The sequence below is a fragment of the Kryptolebias marmoratus genome, linkage group LG15, assembly GCF_001649575.2.
Source record: "Kryptolebias marmoratus isolate JLee-2015 linkage group LG15, ASM164957v2, whole genome shotgun sequence".
Taxonomy (NCBI): domain Eukaryota; kingdom Metazoa; phylum Chordata; class Actinopteri; order Cyprinodontiformes; family Rivulidae; genus Kryptolebias; species Kryptolebias marmoratus.
Window position 1 is genome coordinate 10,269,975 of NC_051444.1, and position 6,653 is coordinate 10,276,627.

Consider the following 6,653-nt stretch of genomic DNA (forward strand, 5'->3'; position numbering starts at 1 on the left):
GTGGAATGCAAGGAGCTGGAAACAAGGACACTAGAGGACACCATGGACTATGAAGGACATCTAGTGGCAATAATTGTACAACAAACAAAACTCAAGAACATATCTAAAAATTCAAAATACCAAAAAAAAAGACATACGTATTTAACATAAGATCAAAAATGAGCATAGACTGTAACACTGCCTTGCTCAATGTGATAGGATTTGGAATCTTGTATTCATGAATTTTGGTTTCACTGATGTTTCTTGGTAGCACTTACAGTTTGACACCTATTCAGCTCACAGAAAACTGAGAATATTCAATCATTAAAATTTTACTGGAGTTTAAAGTCTTTAGAAAATAGTATTTTTATTTTATTTTTGGTGGACAGTAAATTTGGGTTTACTGGATATACATCAGCCTGTATCACAATTTCATAAATATTGCCCATATTTTGAATGTTCAAAGGGTGATAACTGAAGCAGTATGATCATATGTCATAGTATGACTAGGCCATATCTTTACCTGCCACTCAGTGCCCATGCTCTGCCATCATCTCAGAAAGCTAGCACACAAGGGGACTCATTAGCCTACCATTACAGATGTGACAAGCACACCATAATAGCCCAATTATCCCAAAATGCCAAATTTCACTCCAAAGGAAAAGAAGTGTGTTGTGATTAATAGTGAACACTTAAGGGGAAGAGTTAGACAACGCTGTTGGATAGGAGAAAATATGTATCAGGCTGCCACCACTACAGATGCTTCCTCCCTCCTGACAACTGCAATTCATTTGAGATGCTATTAACATGCATAATTATGCTAATCAACCGGTAATTAAGTGCCAATTCATCAGAGACCATTTTTTTTGTCTGTAATTTCATCAAGCACGGCTGTTGGGGTTTGTTTTTTCTTGCATATTTCTTTATACAATATTGCCTAAATGAGGCTCTCTCGTCTCATCTAACAGCTCCTTTGCTGTATGTTTTTTTTAAGTTTGTAAACAGGATGTGACACAGATAGGATGTAATGCATCTACTCTCCTGTATGTTCATTGTATTTATTGGTTTATAATATCACAATACAAGGTGCATTTGTTAATAAAGGTAAAAATTACTTTATAATATGGCAATGCAATGATGTTGAATAGTAAATCACTCATTTGTCACTACGCTCCACAATAACCCATGACAGCATTCAAGAAAGTAGGGTGAAGTGACAAAGGAGATTTAGAGTTCTGCATTTTAGAAAATTAATTTGTTTGTCTAACATAACACAAATAACACAGTGAGTTAGTAAGTCTGATACTGTTTGATTTTACCTTTTTAAATTCTTTTGTCTTGTTTTCCAGTCTTACTCGTTTTGAGTTTTCTCTCATACAAACAGCAAATGACCTGTGATAAATGAACAAAAACTAAAATGATGGCCATGATAAGCTAGTTTGTTGGGTTTTCATGATAATACAATTTTGAAATATTTTATGATACTGAAGTACTGGCGTAAGTGTTTGATTATTAGCACAACATTTATCAGTTATGCAGTCAAGAAAAAAAATAAACATAAACTTGTTGTGTGGCATGTTTACTTATTTAGTCAACTCATCAGTCACTTTAATATGCTGCACAAATGTGTTGTTTCTGAGAGTCACATAATCACTTAAACTTAGATTTACAAACAGTTAAGCAGTTAAACATGCAAAGACTTACACCTAACTCCCAAGCTTGGACAAGAAAAACATTCAATTTCAATACTAAAGGCCATGGAGAACCAAGATTCAAACTGGAGTAATTCTTGCTGATAGGCAACAACACTAAGTGCTTACTTCATTATGTAACTTATTAGAAAAATCCAAGGAACACAGAAATGCTCACTTAAATTATACAAAGTAATCCAAATTTTTAAAGGAGTATTTCTCTGTAAGTCATGTGATTACTAATCATACTCAACAAGTCTTAACTTTTCAAAACTGATTGTGTTTTTCTCTAAACTTGTTTATTATAATGCTGCCGTCTGAGACAGATCAGCACATATGAAATGTTAATTGCAATGGCACTCCTTTGTCCAGTTTCATCCTGGGAGTCAGACAGGTGTTCTCATCAGACATGAAAGCCTCTGGTGATGAATGTCAGTCCTGATCACTCTTGACGAAGCCCCGAGGTAAAGAAATGGCTTCTATTCCTCTGACATGTGAACTCTTTTGACTTTCAGCACTTTTATGATACTTTTTGCAGCCAAATCACCTTTTCAGAGTGGTGGATAGTACTCCCTTTTTATTAGTTAGTTAACCTTAATTTGTGTTTGCTATTTTGCCATTTGTCTTGGTGTGTGTCACAGAGCACTTATAAAGGTCTCTTCTGTGTCATAATAGTGTACCTGAAAATAAAATGCAGTGCAAAACAATTGGAAAAGAGGGTGACTGGTTTGGGGACCTCAGTTTCCTTTTGGCTTTTTTATGTGGTTCTGTTGGCATCTTTAAACCATAGCTTCAGCATGCACTGTCCCAGCTTGCAGTAAAGTGTAAAACAGCTGGGATGAGAGTCAGCTCTTTCAAATCTGAGGCCATGAATCTTGACTGGAAAAAAGGTGGAATTCTCCCTCTGTGTTGGGTATGACTCTGCCTCAAGTTGGAGAGTTTAGGTATCTCAGTGTTTTGTTAATGAGTGATGTTAGGACATAGCGAGAGATGGATTAACAGACTGGGGTTTTATTTTCAGTGATGAGAGGATTACTCCAATCTCTTATGGTAAAGAAGGAGCTGAGCTGAAAAGCAAAGCTCTTGACTTACTGGCCCATCTACATTTAGAAGCTCACCTATGGTCTGGAGATATAAAATATGATTAAAAGAACAAGAGTTCAGATCCAACCAGCTGAAAACAGCTTCCTTAGTGGCTGGTTGGGCTCAGCCTTAAAGACAATGTAAAGAGCTTGATCATTCAGGAGAAGCCTAATATAAAACCACTGCTCTTTCAACTTAAAATAAGTTCAATTCAGTTCAATTCAGCTCAGTTCGATTCAGTTTATCTAGTGCCATGTCACAACAAAAGTCAGGGCATTGTACAAAAATATTTGCATACATTATAAAAAGCCAATTAGTAAAAAAATATCTATCTAAGGAAGCCAGCAGATTGCGTTGACTCTTCACTCATCGCTGTTTCCCATCCTGAGCAGCACAGAAGTTGCCTGAGGTGGTCTGGGCATCTTATTGAGATGGATCCCAGTCACCTCCTCTGAGAGGTAAAAAGTATAGCTCACACATAAAAGTGACACAAAGGTAGTTACCCTGGTCAACACTGAAAAGGTTCCTTGTTGACAAGGGACTTATTATTACCTAGTTTCTCTACTTAAGCTTCTATATCACATTTCCTTGTATTTGTTTTAGACTGACTGTATCACAGTCTTCTTGTGGTGAGTTTAGAATTATAATTTTAAGAGTTTTATAGCCCCAGATTTTGGAGAGTATTTGTAAAAAAAACTGTCTGTTACATGGGATGCATTCAGCAAAGAGACCTAAGAGAGACAATCAACCTGGATGATGCTGGCTGCTTGTACAGGATGAAATGAGCTTTGAGGTTTGATGGGGCAGAAGATGGCTCATGTAGACGGCTGGCTGCTCTTTTGGACAGCACGTCAGCGTTGGTACGGAAGCCACTCTGCTGCATCTGGGTGATGCAGTCATCATTGTGGCAGGCCTGTCAGAACTAACTGGTGTACTGAAGACAGATACGACTGTAGTGGTTGGATGGAGAGTTTGCAACACATGCACCACCCTAACACTGAATATGTTCCCCAAACTGGCAAGCTGGTGGCATGTTAATGACAGGAACGAACCGTGACATCAAATAGAAACACAATTATGCTTCACTTAAGACATCTGAGAGAGACCATAGATCAAACAGACAGGGTCACGACTTAAAGCACTAATGCAATAGTTACTGACATAAATCTGAACAGGAGCCGTTGTCACAGAATAAAAGTTTTTGCTTGACAATGTCAATTAAAAATGTAGCCTCAAAGGGTCGCCAAACTAATAAACATCACTCACACAAATACATACATTAAAAAAAAAGAAATTAAAAAACAAAACGAATGGCTACAGAAGAGAATGAAGTCAGGTATTGCCAAGAGGGGATTTACATTGCATCACCTGTGCTGCGTTTTTATTTGTGATGCATTCAAACCAATTGACAGTCCCAGTGGGAGAATAATGTGTAATCATTAGCAAAGGCTTTGCAAATTATTTATGTAACGCAAACCATAATAATTTCATTTTACTTTTTTTCTAATGCTCCTATTAACAAGTAACTCGGAAACCAATAAATGTCACAAATGCTTTCACCTAATTAAAACAATAGGTATCATTTTGCAAGGTAAGATGTCAGTCAAATCCCAGCTCCCTGCACATAGCAATTTACTGCTAAAGCATTATGTGAGAGGGTGACACAAATAATAGCAATTAAACTGTCAACTAGTGCAGGCTGGATCACATTACTGAAATTAGCCCAAGATGCACTATTATAAACAAAGCCATCCTCTCTTCACATAGGCATTCATTAGCTTGAGCGCACACTTATATTATGTACAAATCAACAGAAAAAGCAATGTTAAATAGAATAAAATGTTGATACATTTGTCTTAATTTATAATCACATTAACCAATACCCTTAAATAAAGCCGTAAAATTCCACCTACCATATTTTTAAGTTAATACATTTTAAAAATCCAAAGTGCAACTATGATTATTCCAGAACTTTCCTGTTGACACACATATGAGACTGAGTACAACACATTTAAAAAAAAACAACTAAAAAACAAGAAGGAAAGATTAAACTATGATGTAAAAATAATAAAACATTTTTTTTCCTCTGAATTTTCAATGAGTTATATTACTGACACCTACAGTCATAAAAGCACACAGTCAACACTGACACCTGCTGGTTTAAAGGAAATATTTAGAAGAAAGTTTGTAGCTTGGCTCTGTACATAAATATACCTATATTTACAGAATATATACTTATTTATTTAGTGCATGTTACAATTTATCAAACACAATTAATGAGCTGTTGTGAAAAACCTTAGTATATTACAATTATCTGATATGGATTACAAATTTGTAATCCAAAAGCAGATCTAATGTGTTTATGAATGTGTCATCAACAATCATTGATCAAAATGCTTCATGCTAGAAAACCAGTGATATGGAAGGATACAATATTTATCCATGTTTCTGTTGGATCTAACAAAAGAAAAATGTGTTTTTCTACAGGAAGATAAAAAAAAAGAAAACTGAGAGCGCAGCTGCTGGATGAAACCATCTGCCACCAGATGTGATGCCAGTGCAGTGACCTGTCACTTATGGTGGCAAAAAGCTGCTTTAAACCATCTGTGGCTCTAATAGGTTTCAGTTCCACAAATATTATTCTTTAAAAATATGCTCAGTCAATATTTTTTTTTCCACTGAGCCATCATAATCTTGTTGATTTGAGCCACTTACTAAGAATGGCAGTTGTGTTAGTAGACCTTTTGAAAATTACTTTATTATTCAATAAATGTAAGTTTCCAAAGAGATGCACTTTAGTCTCACAGCTTTTTAAGAATCACTCTCCAGATACACCCTCTCGTTCAAATACTGTCACATCTGCCTGAAATGTAACAACTGAATGCTGAACTTCAGGAATTAAAACAATAATTTACTTACTGATGGGAAATGTCACAGATGAACATTGGGACACGACTTTTGAAAATCCCAATAACAGCATCATCTGAACCTAATCAGGTTGGAATTTCATCTTTCTATGCAGCAAGTCACAGTAACTACTCACAAATGTTGACTACTATGTTTTCTTTGGAGGTCTTTAGCATATTTTTCTAAAACTGTTATTTCTGCTTTGTTTAAGTCAAGCCATCTGTTTTGTTTTATTTTTCTTCCACAACCCAATTTAGGGTATGAAACAAGTATTATCTTTTCTTTCTTGTACTTTCTGTCACTTCAGTTTAATTATCACAAGCCTCAATTCTTAAGTCATAACTGTTATTGATTTTGCCAACAAAACAACCATTTCAAGCATGTCCTTCTTTTATTTAGACATAACATTAATTTAATGATAGACTGATTGTATGCAAGTTAGGTAAATTTGAAAAACAAATGAAAAAAGTATTTGTTAGAAAAGATAAATATAACAAATAAACTTAACTGGGATCTGCAATGTTGTTGCCCCCACCCAAAAAAAAGAAGCAAACATTGTGAAGCCATCAAAAATGGTGAGAGGTAAAAGTCAGTCTAAGTGATTACAGATAAATCTTAAATATTTTTTCATTACACTGAATTAACAACACTGCATAGATCTATTTCCCATCATGACTTGAGTGTTTTTCGTGATGGAGCAAAACTAGGACCAAGAAACAGCACCAATCCGAAGCAGTCCACTATATTGCTCCACTTTTCTAAAGCTGCCCTCATGTGGCTACAAGATGCAATGACAGGAAGACAAGCATTTACAGAACACCACGGATTGGACACAGAAGCCTTATCCCTGTGCATACCCTAATATATTGTTTTTGGTTGTGTAGTGTCTCCTCGGTTGGTTTTCAATGAGTTGTGAGAGCAGCAACAAAGATTTATGCAAAGCCTTGTCTGAAAAAAGGTCATTCTTTTAAGCCCTTTTTTAACTAATATGCA